The sequence below is a fragment of the Ahaetulla prasina genome, chromosome 2 (assembly GCF_028640845.1).
Source record: "Ahaetulla prasina isolate Xishuangbanna chromosome 2, ASM2864084v1, whole genome shotgun sequence".
Classification (NCBI taxonomy): Eukaryota; Metazoa; Chordata; class Lepidosauria; order Squamata; family Colubridae; genus Ahaetulla; species Ahaetulla prasina.
The window spans coordinates 88,535,777-88,556,468 of NC_080540.1; the positions used below are offsets into that span (position 1 = coordinate 88,535,777).

Consider the following 20,692-nt stretch of genomic DNA (forward strand, 5'->3'; position numbering starts at 1 on the left):
TTTGTATTTATTCTGTAGCATCCAGTTATATTTGAAAGATAGTTTGCACTTAATTATGAAAGAGCACAAAGCTCAGAGTACATTTCTCAAGGTATTGGTTTAAATGACTATCAGAACATTCCTCCACTTTTGGCACAGAACATGACAGGACAAACTATACAATTTCCTTATGAAATGGATTCATAAGTGAGGGGGTCCCCATTGTAAAATACATCCCAGTATGTGGACAAGTCTGAATATCAAACTACATCTTGCATATGTATATGTTTCAGGAGATAGATAGATAGACAGACAGACAGACAGACAGACAGACAGACAGATAATGGATGGATGATAGATAGATAGATAGATAGATAGATAGATAGATAGATAGATAGATAGATAGATAGATAGATAGATAGACAGACAGACATATAGACAGATAATAGATGGATGATATAGATAGGTAGGTAGGTAGGTAGGTAGGTAGGTAGGTAGGTAGGTAGGTAGATAGATAGATAGATAGATAGATAGATAGATAGATAGATAGATAGATAGATAGATAGATAGATAGATAGATAGATAGATAGATAGATAGATAGATGATAATGTGCCAAGTATATACACTTAGTGGCCACATAGATTTCCACCCGATGATCTGTCCTCTGTACTGGTTTTTCAAATATTTCAATGATGCATGCATAGCCACAGTAGTTGAATGCATCCATCTTGCTGCCAGTCAGAATAAAGATCAGGTTAATAGAGAATGTTACCTGTAAAATCTTAGACATGTCAATTGGGACATGGAAAATAAGAGGTCCATCAATTAAGAAAGTCTGAAATTTTATCTGAAATTCAACAGTTTAGCTGCCCAGAAAGGATAGTAATGCTGACATTGCCCAACACTAATACTAGTTTGGCAAAAATGCCACAAGAGAAAAAATATTGTCATTTGTGACTCTGACTTTTTGTTTACAGGTGTGTGTGTGTGTGTGTGTGTGTGTGTGTGTGTGTGTGTGTGTAGGTCTTGGCATATTCAGGTCTTTTCCCGTGTAAGGTTGAGAGTATCTTGGCGAAGTTTCAATGAGGTCTCACTCATCATCTTCAGGCTGGTGCTTTTGGCTTCGTGCTTGTGTGAGCAAAGTATGGTCAGAGCTGCCGTCTCTCTATAAATACTGGTGGGGAGATGAGGAGTGTTGCTGTGAGCAGGTTGGTTGGCTGTGTGGTTGCATCTTGATTGGTAGATGGAGTGAGTGTTTGCAGATTGGTCGAGATGGGGAGTGTTGCTGTGAGCGGGTTGGTTGGGTGTGTGGTTGCATCTTGATTGGTAGATGGAGTGGGTGTTTGCAGATTGGTCGGCTGCCTCGCAGCATCCTGTGTGGGTATAGTCCTAGTCTTTTGTTCCTGAGCTTTGGTGTTATGGCTTCTGGAGTTCTCTGATGTGATGTCTTGAGCAGATGGCTGTGATGCAGCATCCCGGGCCCTGGTCTGCCTCTGAGTCCTGTCATGTGTTCCTGGCGTGTGTCAGCTTGCTTCACATGGGGATCAGAGGGGGGCGCAGCAGCCAGTGGGGCCAGCATGGTCTGGCTTCTGGATGGTGGTTTTGTTTCGTCTGTGGGATGGGTTTGGGTTTGAATCTGGTGAGGATGATCGGTGGTGGTATTGTGTGTTATCCTGGGTCTGGTGTCAATTTTTGTGGCTGGGACTCGTTTGTTGACTAAGGCCAGTTTTCAGATGTCTGGTAGGCGGGAGGTGTCATCCTGTTTGTTCATGTTGTGGGGGTGTTTCTCTATTTTGATGGCTTCCATAATTATTCTTTTGTTATGGTGTTCAGTTTTGGAGATTAATTTGGTTCCTTCAAAATCAATTTCATGTCCTGTGGTTTTAAGGTGCTGGAAAAGGGAGGAGGTTTTTTCTTCTTTTCTACTGCATTCTTGTGTTCTATGATGCGTGCATTTATTCTCCTATTAGTTTGTCTAATGTATGTGGCTGGGCAGACTTTGCATGGTATTTCATAGACTCTTTGGTTTTGTAGATGGATCTTGTCTTTGGGGTTTCTTAAGATGTTGGCTATTTTTTGGTCTGTGCAGAAGGCTGTCTTGATATTGTGTTTGTGGAGAATTTTGCTGATTTTATCTGTGGTGCCTTTGATGTACGGGAGGAGGGCGATGCCGTTGTCTTGTTCTGTGTCTTGGTTCTTGGGTGGTGTCTCCCTTTGGATTAGGTTGGTAATTGTGTTTCTTTGGAATCAGTTGGAGATCAATACGTTTGTGAGAGTGTGTAATTCAGTTTTCAGGTGGTCTTTGTCAGCTAGGCATTTGGTTCTGGAGATGAGTGTCTTGGCTACAGAGTTGATCTGTGCAGGGTGGTGATGTGATTGTGCGTTTAAGTAGCAGTTGGTGTGTGTTTTTTTCTGGTAGATGGTGTGTCCTAGGGAGCCGTTGAGTTTTTTGTAGATTAGGATGTCCAGAAAGGGGAGTTGGTTGTTAGCTTCTATTTCCATAGTGAATTGTATTTTGGGGTGTATGCTGTTGAGATGTGTGAGGAAGTTGTCCAGTTTCTCCTTTCCATGTGGCCAAATTACGAAAGTGTCATCTATGTATCTAAGGCAGAGTTTGGGTTTGAGTTCAGATTTATCTAAAGCGGTGGTTTCAAAGTATTCCATATATAGGTTTGCGATGATGGGTGAGAGAGGTGATCCCATGGGTGCTCCTTCTATCTGTTTGTATCTTTGTCCATTATGGATGAAGTATGAGTTGGTTAGGCAGTGGTTGGTTAGAGCTAGGATGTGTTTGGAGGGGTTGTATTTGTTTCGGATAGCTGTCAAGGCTTCTTTAATAGGCACTTTGGTGAAGAGGGATATGACATCGAAGCTCACGAGTAGGTCGCTGGGCTGTAGCTTTTGTTTCTTTATTGTTTATATGAAGTGGAATGAGTTTTGTATGTGTGAGGTGATGGATTCTGTGTAGGGCTGAAGTTGTTTGGCAAGGAATTTGGTGAGATTTTGTAGAGGTGAGCCTACGGAGCTGACTATGGGTCTGAGTGGTGTTCCTTCTTTGTGTATCTTGGGGAGGCCATAAAGCTTGGGGCATCTGGATGATTTCTCTCTGGGGATGATTTTTTGCTGGATCTCTTCACTGATGGGGGAAGCTTTTATTTTGGATTTGGTGGTTTTTTCCAGGTAGGTGGTGGGGTCTGTGTTTAGAGGTTTGTAAGCGGGGTCTTGGAGTAGGTTGGATAGTTTGGATTGGTAGTCAGATGTGTTCATTACTACTGTGGCGTTACTTTTGTCTGCTGGGAGAATGATTATGTTATTGTCTTTCCTCAAGTCGGTGAGTGCTTTTTGTTCTTCTTTGTGTAAGTTGCTTCTGGGTGGCTGGATGGAGAAGAGGACATTGGTGACTTCAAGTCTGATTTTATTGGCTTCATATGGGTTGATTTTGGTTAGGCTAGCTTCAACTCCGCATATGATATTTTCAGCGGGGATGTGTTTGGGGGCGACTGCAAAGTTGAATCCTTTGGAGAGAACATTTATTTATTTATTTATTATTTATTATTCATATTTTTATACTGCCCTTCTCCGAAGACTCAGGGCAGTGTACAGCAGAAATAAAACATAAATAACGAGAAAATTTAAAATACAATAAACCATTAAAAATCTAATTCGATAAGCTGAAAATTTAAAATTTTTGAATAAAAATAGTAAATAAACATTGGTTTCTGCTATGGTTAGGGTCCTGTCTAATATGTTGTGTACTGTTTGTTTCATGAGTTGCTGTGGAGGGGGGTTGGGCTTCTGGCGTTTTTTTAGTCTGTGGAGTTTGTTGGTGTGTGTGTCTGTCTTGTTGGAGGTTTCTGTTTCAGCTCTCTGGAGAGCTAATTGTTTGGATTTGTCCCAGAGTGCTGGGTGGATTTTGTTGCTAAGTTTGAGGTGCAGAGTGAGTAGGTCCTTGTTGGTTTGGTCTAGTAGGAATCTTTTTTTGTGGAGTTCGTTTCTGATCAGGGCTAATTCTGTTCTTTTCAGGATCCTTTCGGTGGCTGGGGTTTTGGAATGGAATTTTAGTTGGAAGGATGTGGGGATCACGTTCTTGTCTCGGCAGTTGCGTAGGAATGTGAGGTCACATAAGATGGTAGCTCTTTGGACTTCGAGTTTTTCGTACATCCTGGTCAATCGGAAGGTTTCCTCCTCGTAGAGGTGGATATTTGTTTTCGTAGGTTTTCATGGGTATAGGTATGTAGGTCTTGGCATATTCGGGTCTTTTCCCATGTAAGGTTGAGAGTATCTTGGCAACGTTTCAACGAGGTCTCACTCATCATCTTCAGGCTGGTGCTTTCGGCTTCGTACTTCTGTGAGCAAAGCGTGGTTGGAGCTGCCGTCTCTCTATAAATACTGGTGGGGAGGTGGGGAGTGTTGCTGTGAGCAGGTTGGTTGGCTGTGTGGTTGCATCTTGATTGGTAGATGGAGTGGGTGTTTGCAGATTGGTTGGCTGTTTCATAGCATCCTGTGTGGGTATAGTCCTAGTCTTTTGTTCCTGAGCTTTGGTGTTGTGGCCTCTGGAGTTCTGTGATGTGGTGTCTTGAGCAGATGTCTGTGATGCAGCATCCCGGGTTTTGGTTTGGCTCTGAGTCCGAGGTCTTGTCATGTGTTCCTGGCGTGTGTCAGCTTGCTTTGTGTGGTGATCGGAGGGGGGGCGCAGCAGCCAGTGGTGCCAGCATGGTCTGGTTTCTGGATGGTGGTTGTGTTTCGTCTGTGGGATGTGTTGGGTTTGAATCTGGTGAGGTTGATTGGTGGTGGCTGTCGTGTCCCAGTCCTCCGCTGACGGCCGGGTCGGGGAAGTCCGTATCAAGCATGCCTCTGCAGCTCTGCCGAAGTCCTATCAGAGTTCTCAAGGCAGGCAGGAGACTAGGAAGTGACTTCAGCAATCCAAGTTAGACTTTGCCTGAGTCAGAGAATGCCAGAAAGTGGATCCTTTATATAGGCCATGGGGTGTGGCTCCATGACTCAGCACTTATCCAGTCCTGCCCCTCCCTTCCTTTTGCTGACGTCGCCTCTCTACTCTCCGGAAGCGAGGATCTCTCCAGCCTCCAGCTGTTGGTAATCTTAGCTCATGACTGGCTTCACATTCTTCAGGCTCACATGCTGTGGGGGAGGGGTTTAGTTGCTCCGTTTGCCTGGGTATGGTGCCAGGACTGGGGGCTGAAGGCACGTCAGGCCATTCGTCTTGCTCGGCTTGTCTGGGCATGGTGCCAGGGCTGGGGGCTGGAGGCATTCCAGGACATTCTTCCGAACTATCAGCGTCCGGCAGGAGATAAGAGGGGCCCGGCTGCGGCGGGGGGAGCGAGCGAGACACAACAGTGGCGTTGTGTGTTATCCTGGGTCCGGTGTCAATTTTCGTGGCTGGAACTCGTTTGTTGACTAAGGCGTCTCTCTCTATAGAGAGACAGCAGCTCTGACCATGCTTTGCTCACAGAAGCACGAAGCCGAAAGCACCAGCCTGAAGATGATGAGTGAGACCTTGTCAAAACGTTACCAAGATACTCTCAACCTTACACAGGAAAAGACCCGAATATGCCAAGACCTACATACCTATACTCGTGAAAACCTACAAAAAAGTTTTGTGTGTGTAAACAAAAAGTCAGAGTCACAAATGACAATATTTATATATATATATATATATATATGTATGTATGTATGTATGTATGTATGTATGTATGTATGTATGTATGTAAAAGTTTAAACAATTCTATCCACTCTAAATATAGTATTTTCATTCCTATGCAGTTCAATACATTCTTGTGTTTGTTAAGGGTCTCTTTTTGGCTCTGATTCTGCAGCAGTCACCCTATAAGTTCACACTTACTTAAGTTTTTATCATCCCTTGAAGTACATAATAGAAGAATGGTTTAATTTCTGAATCCTCATAATGTGGATCTAAAGATTTCTATGAAACTTACATCTTCCTGCCCCTTTCATTATTCTATTTTTTTTATGTTCTGCCATGTTCAACTCAAGCTACAGGGATAATATCCCAGTGGCAAAATCTAGACATTACATAAGAGTTTCAAAAACAGATGGAGATTGATCAGCTGAAGATGAGCTAATGGTTTACAAGTACACAAGAAATACTGATGGACAAATCATCTCATGGTGGGTTATTTCTCACCTGTCGCAGTCTGAGGGAATAGTAGTCATGATCCATCCTTCTGTCACAAATCACTTTTTACTAAAAGATTGTGATTCACTTGCTAGATGGGTGCCAACTCATTAACCGAATGCATGAGTGAGTTCCCTACCACTTTCTTTGTTTGCCCAGAGTTTCCTGAAGCATCTCTTATCAGGACCCCATCTGCTTAGAGGAGGAATGACAACTATCCTCAGCATGACACTGGCATCTCAACTTGCAATAAGCCTTCTGCTTCACCATGTTCTCAAAGTCATCATGGAACCAGATGGCTCCGTATAGGATGATTTCATCTCTTTTAAATACAGTGATTCCTTCTAGTGAATTCTGGGAACTGGGTCTAAGTGAATTGTTATATTAAGTCCACAAAATGCTCCTGAGAATATATCAGCAAAGATCAATAATCAGGATAATTTCATCCAAAATATGACCTATATAAATATTTGATTGGAATCTGATCAAAGGAAATACAAGTAGTTCGATCTTTGTTATGTGTAAAATACAGTACCAATGAAAAATACTTTTGCTTCACTTTGTATTTAAATTTTCCAAAATAGCTTGTGCTATTGCTTATATGATATACATCTATAATAATAACAGAGTTGGAAGGGACCTTGGAGGTCTTCTAGTCCAACCCCCTGCCCAGGCAGGAAACCCTATACCACTTCAGACAAATGGTTATCTAATCTCTTCTTAAAAACTTCCAGTATTGGAGAATTTACAACTTCTGCAGGCAAGTTGTTCCACTCATTAATTGTTCTGACTGTCAGGAAATTTCTCCTTAGTTCTCTTTCCTTGATCAGTTTCCGCCCATTGCTTCTTGTTTTACCCTCAGGTGCTTTGGAGAATAGTTTGATTCCCTCTTCTCTGTGGCAACCCCATAGATATTGGAAGACTGCTATTGTGTCTGAAGAAGTAGACTTTTAATTCACAAAAGCTTATGCATAATAAGTGTATCAGTCTTTTAGCCGTATAAGACTTTTCTTTTTACATAAAAGTACAGTATTCTAAGTATGTACTGTAAATTATCTAATCAGGCATAATCTACAATTATGATCCTGGAATCTAATGTGAAGAGAGAGGAAGCAATATTCAACATTACTTTTTGTTAAATTTTTCACTTTCACAGAACCCTGCATCTCCTCCAAAAAATTGTTCAGGCAGAACACAAAAGAAAGGCTAATACCTTCCCTTTATATGGGAATTATCCATGTAAAAAAGACATTGCCTGAAAGAAAATGTTCCATTCATAAATCCTCAAATTGCAGGTTGGGTTATTAATTGTACCAATACCTATCTGCTATTAACAATTAATGGATCATTGACACTCTTTTCAGTGATAAAAATTGTTTCCTATAGAACCTTAAACTATAACGTATTTAACAAAAAATTATATTTAGAATTTGTTGAACTCCATTAATGTCTGTATAGAAAAGGATTGTCCACTCTAGAACATCATTTTGTTGGACATATAACAAGGACACTGCTTCTTTAAAACACATGTATTTTTACAATGTCTTATAATTACTAAGCTTTGTAGAAAGTAGTGACTATATAAACATGACTGTGCAACAAAAGCTAAAATTTTCAGAGGATATTCTCTTGAACTCAGGAGTGAAATGCTCCCGGATCGGATGGAATCGCGCAATCCGGTAGCGATGGCGGCTGCTGGTTCGGAGGACCGGTAGCAAAAATCCCTGGCCCCGCCCCCCCTGCCTCTGCTGAGCCGCACCATCAGCAGAGGGTTTTTTTTTTTACTTTTAAAAGCCGGTTTTGCTTCAGCCGAAACCTGCCTTTAAAAGTAAAAAAAGCCTTTGAGGATCCCGCCCCTCAGCTGAGATCGGCAGCCTTTAAACTTAAAAATTAAAATTAAAGGCTACTCTGGGGATCTCACCTGAGTTCCTCATCAGCAGAACCTTAAAAAACATGTTTTCTGTAGAAAACATGTAGAAAAACTCCTTTTAAAAGAGTCTAAGCCACTTACCTGATTACTGATCGACCTCATGGCTCTGCTCACAGCCCGAAAGCCCCAGTTTCGCTTTTAGCACAAGACAGAACTAATCTAAACTTAGCTAATCTATTTCACCACTGAGTGATTAATGCTGTCTGGCTGAGGAACTCTGGGAATTGAAGTCCACAATAAAATAAAATAAAATAATAAAATAAAATATTTGTGCAGCTTTCTGAGATTTGGTGTGTTTCTGTAGTGTTTCACTCTAACTACACAAATACACAAAATCTCAGAAAACTGTATGTGGTATTTTGTGTGTGTGTGTGTGTGTGTGTGTGTGTGTGTGTCAGTTGTGTGTGTGTAAAGTTGGTTTTTGAGCTTTTTGTGGCTGTGTGAAGTGTGAAGTGCAGCTGCTTTTACATTGTGTGTGAGTCAGTTGTGTTGTGTTGTGTGTGTGTAAAGTGTGAAAGTTGGTTTTTGGTACCTCTTATTGTTTTTTTATACTTTGTTTATTATTTTTATTATTTATTGTTATTGGCCACGCCCACCCAGTCATCTGACCACCAAGCCATGCCCACCAATTAAGCCACACCCACAGAACCGGTAGGGAAAATTTTTAGATTTCACCCCTGCTTGAACTACGTATCTAGTATATGGAATTTGACAACCGGACAATGTAAATAGATTCTCCATCCCCTTATTATGGCTAAAATACTAATATTGCAACATTGAAAAAATAAATGTATGACCTCCTCCACTGTTTACTCAATGCATTGAAGACCTGATTATATTTGCTACCTATGAGTGTACTGCCTGCAGATACAGACCCTACATAGATAAGTGTAATGAAATATGGGATTCTTTCATGCCAAATACAGGTTACAAAGCATGATAATTATATACATGTATTAGATTTGTAACTGTTTAGTGTTGTAATGACAAATACTCTATTTTTTTCTGTTGCAAGTTTTCACTTATTTTTAAGGACTTGATAATGTATGCATCTCTGTTGTTCATTGCTTTTGTTTCTGTTTTCTTTTTTCTTTTTCTGCTTTATTTTAAAAGCAATAAAAATTGTTTAGAAATTACTTCCTGCAGATTTAGAAAAGGGTAGGGGAAAATTTAAAAAAAATATGAGTGATATCATTATATAAATGCTGTTAACAGACCTAATGCATAATCTGGAGGTCCTTCTGGACTCACAACCTGCTCAAAGGGCTTTTGCACATCTTTGTATTGTGCACCAATTGTGCCCAGGTCAAGATTGAACACTTTCCTTTTTTCAAACCCTATCGCTATTCAATTTGTCAATAAACTTGAGGGAGGGAAGGGTGAAATAGAATACTGAGCAGTTATGCACAGATTGTGAGAATTTGGAAACCACCAAGGTCACCACTGCAGATGCTTGAGAAGGAGGTGCATTGTTCCCATAACAAAAGGACGTCTCATAATTAGACAACGTGATCACCCGGGGGTGGGGAGAAAGGAAACCTTTGTTTAACTAGGCAAGCATTTGTGCAGGAAAACCAGAGCTGGTTTTGATTCTTCAGAACCAAAATGGTGTTTCAATCAAGTTTTACTTTTGGGAATTCAAAGCTCCCAAAAGTGTTTCCTTATTTTGGGTTCACTAGTTGGACAGTTGACAGTAGATCAATGGGCCCCATTCACAGTCACTCATGCAACTGGACATCTCTCAGTTGAACTTCTGTAATGCACTCAACATGGGGCTTCCCTTGAAACTTTTAGCTGGTATAAAATGTAGTGGCATGTGGCAGAACACACATTACACCTCTGCTTTGGAAGCTGTGCTGTTGTCAGTTTGCTTTCAGGTCCAATTCAAGGTAAAGGGACTGCCTCTCCTGGTTTTAATCTGCTCATCCCATCAATGTTACTGGTGCATTCAGTCTGGGAACTACATTTGGAGGGCACTAGTTGGTGGGCCTTTTCTGCAGTGACACGTGTTATGAAATCTTCTCCCGTCTGAGGTGAGATTGGCCTCATCAGGGTTGAGCTTCCAACTATCCCTTAAGACAGAAGTGGGATTCACTTACCTTCCCTACCGGTTCACAAATGTGAGCACACACGCATGCGCACAGCCTTTTGCACATGCTTTTGCTCATGCATTACGTCAGGGCAGGTGCGTGGAGTATCCCACAGTTGCCACTACTGAGCCGCCCGAACCAAACAGAACTGGCTGAATCCCACCTCTGCCTTAAGAACTGACTATGTCAGGAAGCCTGAATATCCCAGGAGATTGGTGAAAATATAAATTAAAAAATAAACAAATAAATAAAAACTTGTGACATGGCTATATTATTATTACCGTATATATATCAGTGATGGCTAACCTTTTCCAGACTGAGTGCCCAATGTGCATGTGTGCGCCCAAACCCCCAAAATCAATATGTGTGCAGCCCCTGCGCATGTGCCCCGTGCATGTGTCCCGCCCCTGTGCATGCATGCCCCTGCATGCCCCCTGCCCCCCCCACATGCATGCATGGCCCCTGCGTGTGCTCCTGCATGCATGTGCAAACGCTCCCCACATGCGCCCTGTGCATGCACAGCAGAGACCCGACAACCAGTTGGCTGGCAGGAGGCGCACATGCATGCACAGCACAGCTGAACTGGGGCGATGGCATGCATGCCCACAGTTCGCCATCACAGATCCATATCACTGGCCGCGGTGTGGCTCAGGCTGTAAGAAGCCTGTTATTAAACACAGCTGCCTGCAATTACTGCAGGTTCAAGCCCCACCAGGTCCAAGGTTGACTCAGCCTTCCATCCTTTATAAGGTAGGTAAAATGAGGACCCAGATTGTTGGGGGGGCAATAAGTTGACTTTGTAAATATACAAATAGAATGAGACTATTGCCTTACACACTGTAAGCTGCCCTGAGTCTTTGGAGAAGGGCGGGATATAAATGTAATTTATTTATTTATTTATTTATTTATTTATCTATTATTTCCTGGTTTGCTTTCATTTTAGTTTTTAATGTTTTTGTTATATTAATAGTGACATTGGTTTTTCATATTTATTCACTGTTTTTAGCTTTGTTGTATGCCACCCAGAGTCACTTTTGGGTGAGATGGCTGGCTATATTAGATAGATGACAGACAGACAGATGATAGATAGATAGATGATAGGTAGACAGAGATTTATGTGCTTGTGTCAAACAAGTACGTAATGACAGCATTTGAATGATTCTTCACACATGCATATTTTGGCTACACTGTTATTTCCTAAGGACTCTAGTGAGCTCCAATTTTTGCTCACCCTGACATTACACTGAAATGGCTCACCTACCATTTACTAAAGTCTTTTCTCACAGAGGTGCCTCTTTCATATGTTGGCCCCTTTGGGAGCAGATCTGAAAGCAGATCCAGGTCATCTTAAAGCAGCAATCCCCAACCTTTGCAGCTTGGCAGCCTGGCTAGGTGAGGAGGAGAGAAGGGCTTTGCGTGAGCAGTAAGCTGGTGCACATGCACGAGTGCCCACTGGCCTGCCGCTCATGCAAGTTGAGCTGTGCACGCACATGCGCTCTGCACAGCCGTTCACATGACCCAGTTCCAAATAGGGAATTGTGGGCAGATGGAGGTAAACAAATAGATGGGCCATTCTGCACAAAACATTTATGGGTGTCAATTCCAAAAATGTGGATTAATCCCATCAACTATGGCAAGTACTTCCCAGGACCACCAAGATGTCCAAAAAGGAAACAAAATTTTGCAAATTGGCCCTGTCTCTAGATGAGTTCAAATCACCAGGACCAAATGGATTATATTCAAGAGATCTGAAGGAGCCGGCAGACATGATCTCAGAACCACTGATCCATATCTTTCAAAAATCCTAGAACACCAAAGAACTACTAGAGGACTGGAAAGGAGCTGATGAAAAGAGCTGCTCCCATCTTCAACAAAGGAAAAAATATGGGTCCAGGAAACTACAGGCCAATCAATCTGACATCAGTACCTGCAAAGATCCTTGAAAAGATAAACAAGCAATGGATCTGGGAACATCTAGAAAAGAGCAAAGCTATTACTGGAAGCCAACATTAGTTTTGTTAAACAGATCATGCCAGACAAACCTTGTTGTATTCTTTGACAAAATGACTAAATTAGTGGGTCAATGAAATGCTATGACATAGTCAGTGGTGGGTTGCCCCCAGTTCAGTCCAGTTCTTGTGAACTGGTAGTAAAACTGGCGGGAGGCTCCACCCATCCACCTGGACCTCACTATGGATGATCTGCGCATCCGCAAAAGCTTCTGTGCATGCACAGAAGTGCGCATGTGTGTTCCTGTTCCTCTGTGTTCCTGTTGTGAAGGTAAGTAGAACCCACCCCTGGACATAGTATACTTGGACTTCAATAAGGCATAGAGCAAAGTAGACTACAACTCAGTGGAGAAATCCAATTTTTTTTACTACCGGTTCTGTGGGTGTGGCTTGGTGGGCGTGGTGTGGCTTAGTGGGCGTAGCAGAGGAAGGATTCTGCAAAATCTCCATTCCCACCCCACTCCTGGGGGAAGGATATTGCAAAATCTCCATTCCCACCCCACTCTGGGGCCAGCCAGAGATGGTATTTGCCAGTTCTCCAAACTACTCAAAATTTCTGCTGCCGGTTCTCCAGAACCTGTCAGAACCTGCTGGATTTCACCCCTGCAACAACTTACTTTTTGATAAGACAGAAAAATGTGATATAGACAGTATCACCACCAGATGGACTGGAGGACTAGAAGACCTCCAAGGTCCCTTCGAGCTCTGTTATTCTCTATTCTGTAATTCTTAAGTACTCGTTAAAAGGTAAATATTGGAGATGAAGGTATGAATAACCATCACTAAGTCCAACTAGTACAGAAAGGCTCAGAGTTTCCTCATAAGCTGTACCTATTTAAACAAGTTCCTTGCCACAGTCATCATTTGAAAGTCTAGCGATAGGCTGTGGGCTCAAGGAACACTTCCTCTTTCTGAGTCCAATCCTTGAATCCAGACATTCCTTTTATCAATAGCAGTTCTATATTGTCTAGATATAATTTCTGTTTGTTTGTTCTCCTTTTATCAAGTCTGCGCATTGTTCAAGGGTGCTATTTACTTCCATGATATTAGGTGGTGCTCCACTTCAAAGCTTCAGCAGTAGCTGCATGCAGATGTTTAAAAGCATAAAGAGCAAGATAAGAGTCTCAGGGATACCAAGAATCAATGATCTAGGAGTCAAGCCTTGGTCGTCCCCCCCACACCCCTGTGCTAAAATCTGGTTGCAGCCTGAAAGGAAAGATTGGAACCATCCTATCCAACCCAACTCCCCACAAAACCCAACTCAACCAGATAGCCCAGAAGGATGCATGGTTGATGGGCCTAAAAGCCCAGGGAAATTCATAACAATAAAGGAGAATATTTGTAACTCGGGGTTGAAATGAAGGGTCCTTGATGCTCTATGAGCTTGGTTGTTTTCTTACAGTCCTTTCTAATTAGCACTGATGATGTTACCTAGTTTGGGTTAATGAAACATCCACAAGAAAACAAACAAACTCCAAAAGTATCAAAGCTGCACCTCTCTACTGAAAGTTTCCAACCTAGATCATCTGCCAAGGTCACCAAAGCCTTCCGGACCAAACCCAAATAGAGAAATGGGTCAGATTAGCAATTTCAACCAGATCCACCCGGGGTTGCAAAGCCACAGCCTTATCAGTCGGCCAGACCAAGAATTTAAGATTAGAGACCAGTAAATAATTAACAAAGTTTTTTTCAAAGCTGTTGAGGCAATATCTCTCCCAACCCTCATTTTGAGGGGGAGTTCAATCCACCCCTTGCTATTCGAGGCTAAAAAAAAAAAAGAGGGAGCCTTTTGCGGAGGAGATGGAGAGGCAAGAAAGAGTCCACATTCTCCTCCCCACCTTTCCCCCTCCCCTCGGACTCCAGTATTTGGCATTTTTTCCTCAAGAGGAAGATAAGCCACTGCTGTTAGTCCTCTCTCATTTGCGCTCCCTCAGAAGCAGGGTTTTTCCACAGGCCCGGGATCCCTTCGCGCCTTTCCACCCTCGGGCGCGCGCCCACAACCTCCACAGCCTGCTCGCGCTGTTTCGCTGCCTCTCCCCACCCGGTTGCGCTCGACGCCTTTTGCTTACACCCGGCCGCGCAGGCACCCCCACCCCACCCCACCCCACCCCACCCTTTCGGTGCTGCCTCTTTCTCCTCCCCGGCAGCCTGAGGAGGAAAGGACCGAAGAAGGCGCGAGCGCGGCTGCCCCTCCTCTAAGCTCCTTCGGCAACTTTTCAGCCGCCTTGAACTTCTCGGAGGAGCCGCCGCCGCTGCCGCGAGCGGCCATCGACATGCGCTTTCTCCAACCGGCTCGGCGCTGTACACGGTCCTCCTCGGAAGATCCAACCAGACAAAGGGAGAGCTGGTAAAAAGATTTGGAGGAAACGCTCCTTTCCTGCAATACCAGGTATGTAGAAGGAAGGGCCGGACGGGCTTCGCTTCTGGGTTTTTAGCGCGCAGGAAAGGTAAGCCTGTGTCTTGGCTTAGGGAAGACCTTCTCCCAATTCGTTTTGTACGGGAAGCCCGGCGCGTTGGATTCGGGCGCCCCTTTGGAAGACAAATGGAGAAATGTAGGGCAATCGTGGAGTGTAGTAGAGGAAAGCGATGCGGGCTGAAGCAGGTTTCGCAGTCGCCCTCGAAACCTTCGGGCAGAATTTCAGGCGCGCAGCGGCGGCTGAATCCGAAGACGAACGGCGCCTGGGCTGCGTTCACACGGCGCGGCGCGCTGAAAGCGGAGTAAGACGGAGTTAGGACATAAGCAACTTCAGTTTGGTTTCTTTGACTCCTTTTATTTCTCACAGCGTTGCGTTGGGTTTCTTTCGTGTTGGTTGTATTTTGTTGCTTAGTGATGATTATCACATCTGTCTCATTTATTGGTACTTTCTTCTTCTCTCTGCAAATTGGGTATTCGAATGAAACGTGTTCTGCAAACTCAGCCGTGTTGGTTGGTTGGGTGCCCTAAACTTTCATGGGGTAGAGTGGGTCAAGTTACACGTCTTTCCTTTTCAAAAAGTGGTATCCCTATTAAGACCGACTGATTCTGGGAATTATTTTGGTGAACCTTGGAGTTGTATTTAGCTAATCTCCCATGCTGCCGCAACTGAAACAACCCTCAGAGTTGTACACCTACAGAGAAGTGAAAAGTCTTCAGTTGAAAATCAAACAAACAAAAAGAGATGCAATATTGGTTATGAAATTTTATGCTCTCCCCCACCAAAGACCTGCTGGCTGCTATTGTCTCAGCCTCCTGACTGTTCTGTGGAGGTAAAACTATTGGCCTGTTTTAAGGATTGTTTTGATAATCATAGAGGGAAGTGCTTTTAACATCTGGGATGAAGCACAAAACAATACTAAGTTTTATCTAAAAAACAAACAAACCAGTTGACTGTTGAGAATGTTCTGTTTATTACTTTATTCCACACCTTTGCTGGGTTGTCCAAGTTCTAACTCCAAGAATATCAAGAAGAGTCAGAGTTGAGTTGGTTCTACAGTGAAATCAGTGGATTTAATCTGCTGGCTTTAATGGAGCACAATCATATTGTCCATTTCTATTTTGAGAATTACCTTTCCAAAACATACATCCCTCCGTGTCAATAACTTCATGACAGTTTGCAATTGAATACAGGGAATGACTAGTAAGAAATGGATTTAGTTTTTGGAATGGGGATAGAGAGATGAATGTTTTGCCAAAACCATGCAAGCAGGTTGGAGTGATCCTCCCCAGGTTTCTCTATCCTATTCATGGGCTTTATGTCATTATGAAATTGTATCTAATCATCCATTGGAATTTAGAACTTAAAATGAAATCATGCCAGAATATTCAAACAAATGAGTAATTCTGACACTACAGATGTTTGAACAAGATTGTAAAATATTTCTATCAGCCTGACTGCTTGTTTCTGTCATCAACAAATTGACAGCTGTGAGAAGTGTTGAACAGATACCTCAGTGGAGCCAAGGCCTCCCAGCTGTTGTCTTTCCTTACAGGTGTGATGTGTGTGCACATGTGTATGTCCATATCTTATTAATAAATATGTATATGTGTGAAAAGATATACCAGATTCTTGGTAGAACAGTACAATTAGATAACAATCTCTAAGTAAACTGAAATCACGACTGATGTACATTTTGTTTCTTCTGGGACAAATGAGAGAAAGATAGAAGTTGAGTGAGGAAGGAAGAGATAGGAAATATGCAGACATTGACAGAACAAAGGTAACACAAGCAATAGCAGTTATCAGAGAATTAACCTTGGGGATTTAAGAGCAGACTAACAACAAAGATCAGCTGCTCAATGGCACCTACTTCTTGGAATAATGTGATATTTCAAATTAAAATGATAGAATTCTAAACTTTCCTTGAAAGAGCCACAAAGTGGAGTATCAGGAGTGTGGAGGAGCATGGATCAGACAGCCATTAATTTATGATACTTCTCCTATCAGGAACAACCTTATGTTATTAATTAGCCAATTCTCGCCTGAGTAGAATGTAATGGCACTGGATCTGAATACAGCCACTGTTTTGACTGTTAAGATGATAGTACCATACATATAGGTAGGGTTCATTTACTTCATTCATGCTTCTGTGGATGCAGAATACAGCTGTGTTTACCTGCAGTTTAACTGGAGAATTCTGGTGCCATTAATTCTGGTTTAGTTTTTCCTATTGGCAGGAGTGGCTTAACTAACCAGGAATTAAAAGCTTAGTGTTACATCCAAACTTTTTTGTAAGTGGCTATTCTTAAAGACTGTAAGCCAAATTTTTCATGGTTTTTTGTTTTTTTGTTTTTGGAGGAAAAATCCAAACTTCTTGCAGTGGCAGCAAGTCAAAGCTCCACTTTGAATTGTACAGTAAAGTCTTAAATTCTAGTTCATTAAACCATTCTTTTCGGTAAGAACGAAACAAGAATGTAGCAGGATACAACTTTATCCACACAGAATTCAGTGTCTTTGTATGCATAGTGAAGAATGCACATGGCTTCCCCCACCCCAGTATATTGTAATTAATTCAGTATAATGAATATTCCTTTAAACTATTAATTATTGGCTGTATATTTTCAATACTTTACTTCCACATGAGCTTTAATGTAGAATATTTAGTCTTAAAATAACTATTTCAATAATTTAAAATGGAAAGAGTAAGTTCAAAAGTCCTGCCCAAGGCTTTCCTGGAAGTTTCACAGATAAGCAAGTTTTGAAACCTTTTTTTTTTACATCATACAAGTTCTGTTTATGTTAAATGAAAAATGAATATAGCATATTAGTTTACTATTTACATTACTTCCAGCATTCTGGTGTTAAAAAACTGATACTCTTGTTCTGTTAATAAACTTTTGTTGAAGACCATCGGAAGTGTTAAGTAAGTAAACATTGTCCTTATGAAGAAAGGGAAGGGAAATAAAAAATAATTTAAGCACACCTGGAATGCAGCATCAGCTGCAGGCAACAAATGCATTTTGCACTATGATGTACAGAAACTACTGTTGGCTTCAGTACAGATTGTATAGGATCGTTCATGCTGGTTTTTTGCTGCAGAGCATGGTCTTTTTTTTCTGCCTCTCATTAATTGTGTCTGTAACAGCAAGTGAATACAGGCACAAATGTTCCACGCATATCAACAGGCACATTTTAATCTTCAGAAATGCATGGAGATAATAGGATTAAAAGTAAGAGACTTTTCTTGAAACCTGGGTACTATTGTGTTATTAGAATAAACCCAGTTTTGCTGAACAGACAGGATTTCTCCGTCTCCCCCTTTTTTGTGTGGTTTTCTGGGGAGGTGGAGTAGAAAAAGCAAGCATTATGCAGTAGAGACATTTTCTTTTTCTGGTTCTTCAAGGTGCAATAGAGCCCTTTTAAGCACACGGAAGAACCATTTTTTAAAAAAATAATAATGCAGAAATCAAGTAGTATTATAGACATAAACAGTGAGATAAAGTTACCTGTGCTTTCCATTTTGTAGTACAATAGTAACTTTTTCTTTGGACATCCCTCACAAAAGTGCATTCCTACAAATCATTAGTGGTAGCTTTTAAGAATAGCTACCCCACCCTAAAACTCATCACCCCACATCTATATATAATTGTTAATGGAACACAGAAAAAACAAACAACGTACCATGTGTATATGAAATGTTACACATTTTCAATAAAGGTTAACTGTATTTCATAGTACTTATCCATACATAAGCTACATCTTATACCCTACTTACTTGTGAGTTACAAGTAACATCAGGTTTTCAGTCCATTGAATACTTGAGACCATACATTTATATTTCTAGTGTTGAATGACTTATCTCTTAACAAGAATAGCACAAAGAATCCACTTTGGGGTGATTCAGTTAATTTCCATGTAATAGAAATAGTTCAAAAGAATATAGATGTCAGAAAACCTTGTCCCAAACTCATATTAATATGTAACTACTTTCCCCCCCGAAGAAGAATAAATTTAGGACATTGGAAAAACATACGCTTTAAAGAAACTTTTAATGTTTTGCATGCAGAGAATATTATTTCCTACATAGCAACATCCAGGTGAGAAATTAAAAAGAAAAGAAACCTAATAACAGAGGGAGGTCTATTTATTTATTTATAACCTGCCTTTATTATTTTTACAAATAACTCAAGATGGAAAACATATTCAACACACCTTTCCTCCTTCTATTTTCCCATAACAATAACAACCCTATGAAGTGAGCTGGGCTGAGTGAGAGAGACTGGCCCAAAGTCACTCTGTTGGCTTTTGTGGTTAAGGTGGGCCTAGTACTCACAGTCTCCTGGTTTCTAATCTAATGCCTTAATCACTAAATTAGCCTAAACTGGCTCTCTATGCTGCATTTACACAAATTAGGGGACAATGGTAAGTGCTCAAATGGGATAAATACATTACATTCCAATTCTTACATTAATCATTCAAATCAACCAATCAGGTCTAGCTGCTTTGTTACACTTTCTTTTTCCTTCAATAGCAAATTCACAAAAGTCTAATGACCATAATGTAAGAAGTTAGACATTTTAATTTCAACAAATAAAAGCAATAATTAACATGCATAATTTTAACAGAACAATATAAGTCAGCGAGGACTGACAAAAGCAATTTCCAAATTCATTTTTTTCTCCTTGGTGGCTTTGAAGTTCTGGACCTTGTGAAATGTTCTGCCAAGGACTGAATCCACCAAGAATGTTTTAACCACAAATCTTGCTTCCAGAGTGAACAAGAACTGTTTGTAAAGACTTGTCTCCTGATAGTTGAGGAAGAAGGATGCATCCTTCCCCCATGCCTTTTGGTCTTGCTTGCCCTATCTTTTATATGGTGTGGTTGTCAGACAACTTTCTAACTAAATCCTATTTCACCATCTTTTGTTTTTTAAGGATAATTTTTAATCCATACAGATGTGTTTATAGACAATACAATCCTATGAAATCCTTGTCAATGTCACTTGTATCCTATGATCCATGCTATACTGTCTTTGTAAGAGAAAACAACAGGACTTGATGGATTTGAAATAACAATCCTTCTCTATGCCTTAATGCCTACATCTTTGTGTCTTTCAATCTGGAAGTACCTGGGGACAAAAATTAGGAGAGCAGAGTCAAGGATTTATTGACAAAAACTAATGAGGGGAAGTCTGTAATCAAATTTCAAAGTTTTCCCATAGTTTTTCAAGGACACTAAATTTGCTAACATGAGATAACATCTTAGGCTACATGAAAGATGAACACATTTAAGATTTAATTCTTTTTGCTGCAAAGTACTCACATGCCTATGCCTTTGAAAACTGCTAATAAGCAATAAAGTCAAAGTAAATTCAGTACACCTTTGTCAATAGAAAGAAAGTATACATACTGTCATTTATGATATTTAGTCAATTATAGTAAGCTTTTCCTGCTTTTTTTTTAAAAAAACTGGCCTAATATTACTTATATATATTTAATTCTACAACTATGTTAGCGATTTAAAGTAGAGCAAGCAGTGAGGGCCACAGTTCAGTCTGCCAAATTATTGGGGTGATCCCAATAATTTGGGACAATAATCCATAATGTCTCCAGACGGGTGGGATGTCTGTCTGTCTATGGGGATTTCAGAGTAGGAATGGGAATAGGAGGCTTGTTAGAGGCAAAACAATCCAATTCCAATCTTTGATACCTTAAATATTAAAAGAGTTGAAATTTGTGAGGTAATAAGGGTTTAAAGGTGAAGAAAGAGCAGTTTACTATTCACCCACTTTACTATCAGATTTTGTGGGAATAATTTGAGGGTACTGGATGATTGTGTGTTGCCCATCCATTTTTGGACAGCAGATATGTATATATAGTTAAAATGCTATCTGCTCCATAGAATTAAAATGAGACATGTGTATATTACAGAGTCATGACTGACTGATTTGTGGACCTAATTAGGTAATTGCTAAAAGTTTTTGCTTTTCTTTCCTCGAATCTCAGAATCTTAAAATCTATCATGAATTAAGAAACCAAGAAAAAATGTGAAGTCAGATAAATTAGTATAGAGTTTGTCCTATATGTCTGTGCTAATTTGCTCCACAATTAAT

At 41.0% G+C, this 20,692-nt stretch overlaps 1 protein-coding gene across 1 annotated transcript in view; it reads left to right on the forward strand.

The window, feature by feature from the left end:
- The first annotated feature begins 14,320 nt into the window (after window positions 1-14,320).
- Window positions 14,321-20,692, forward strand: part of FAT2 (FAT atypical cadherin 2) — a 91,245-nt gene continuing 84,873 nt past the window's right edge. The window contains exon 1 of the mRNA XM_058166521.1: window positions 14,321-14,552. The gene's annotated coding sequence lies outside the window, so the exon portion shown is untranslated. The remainder of the gene's footprint in view (window positions 14,553-20,692) is intronic.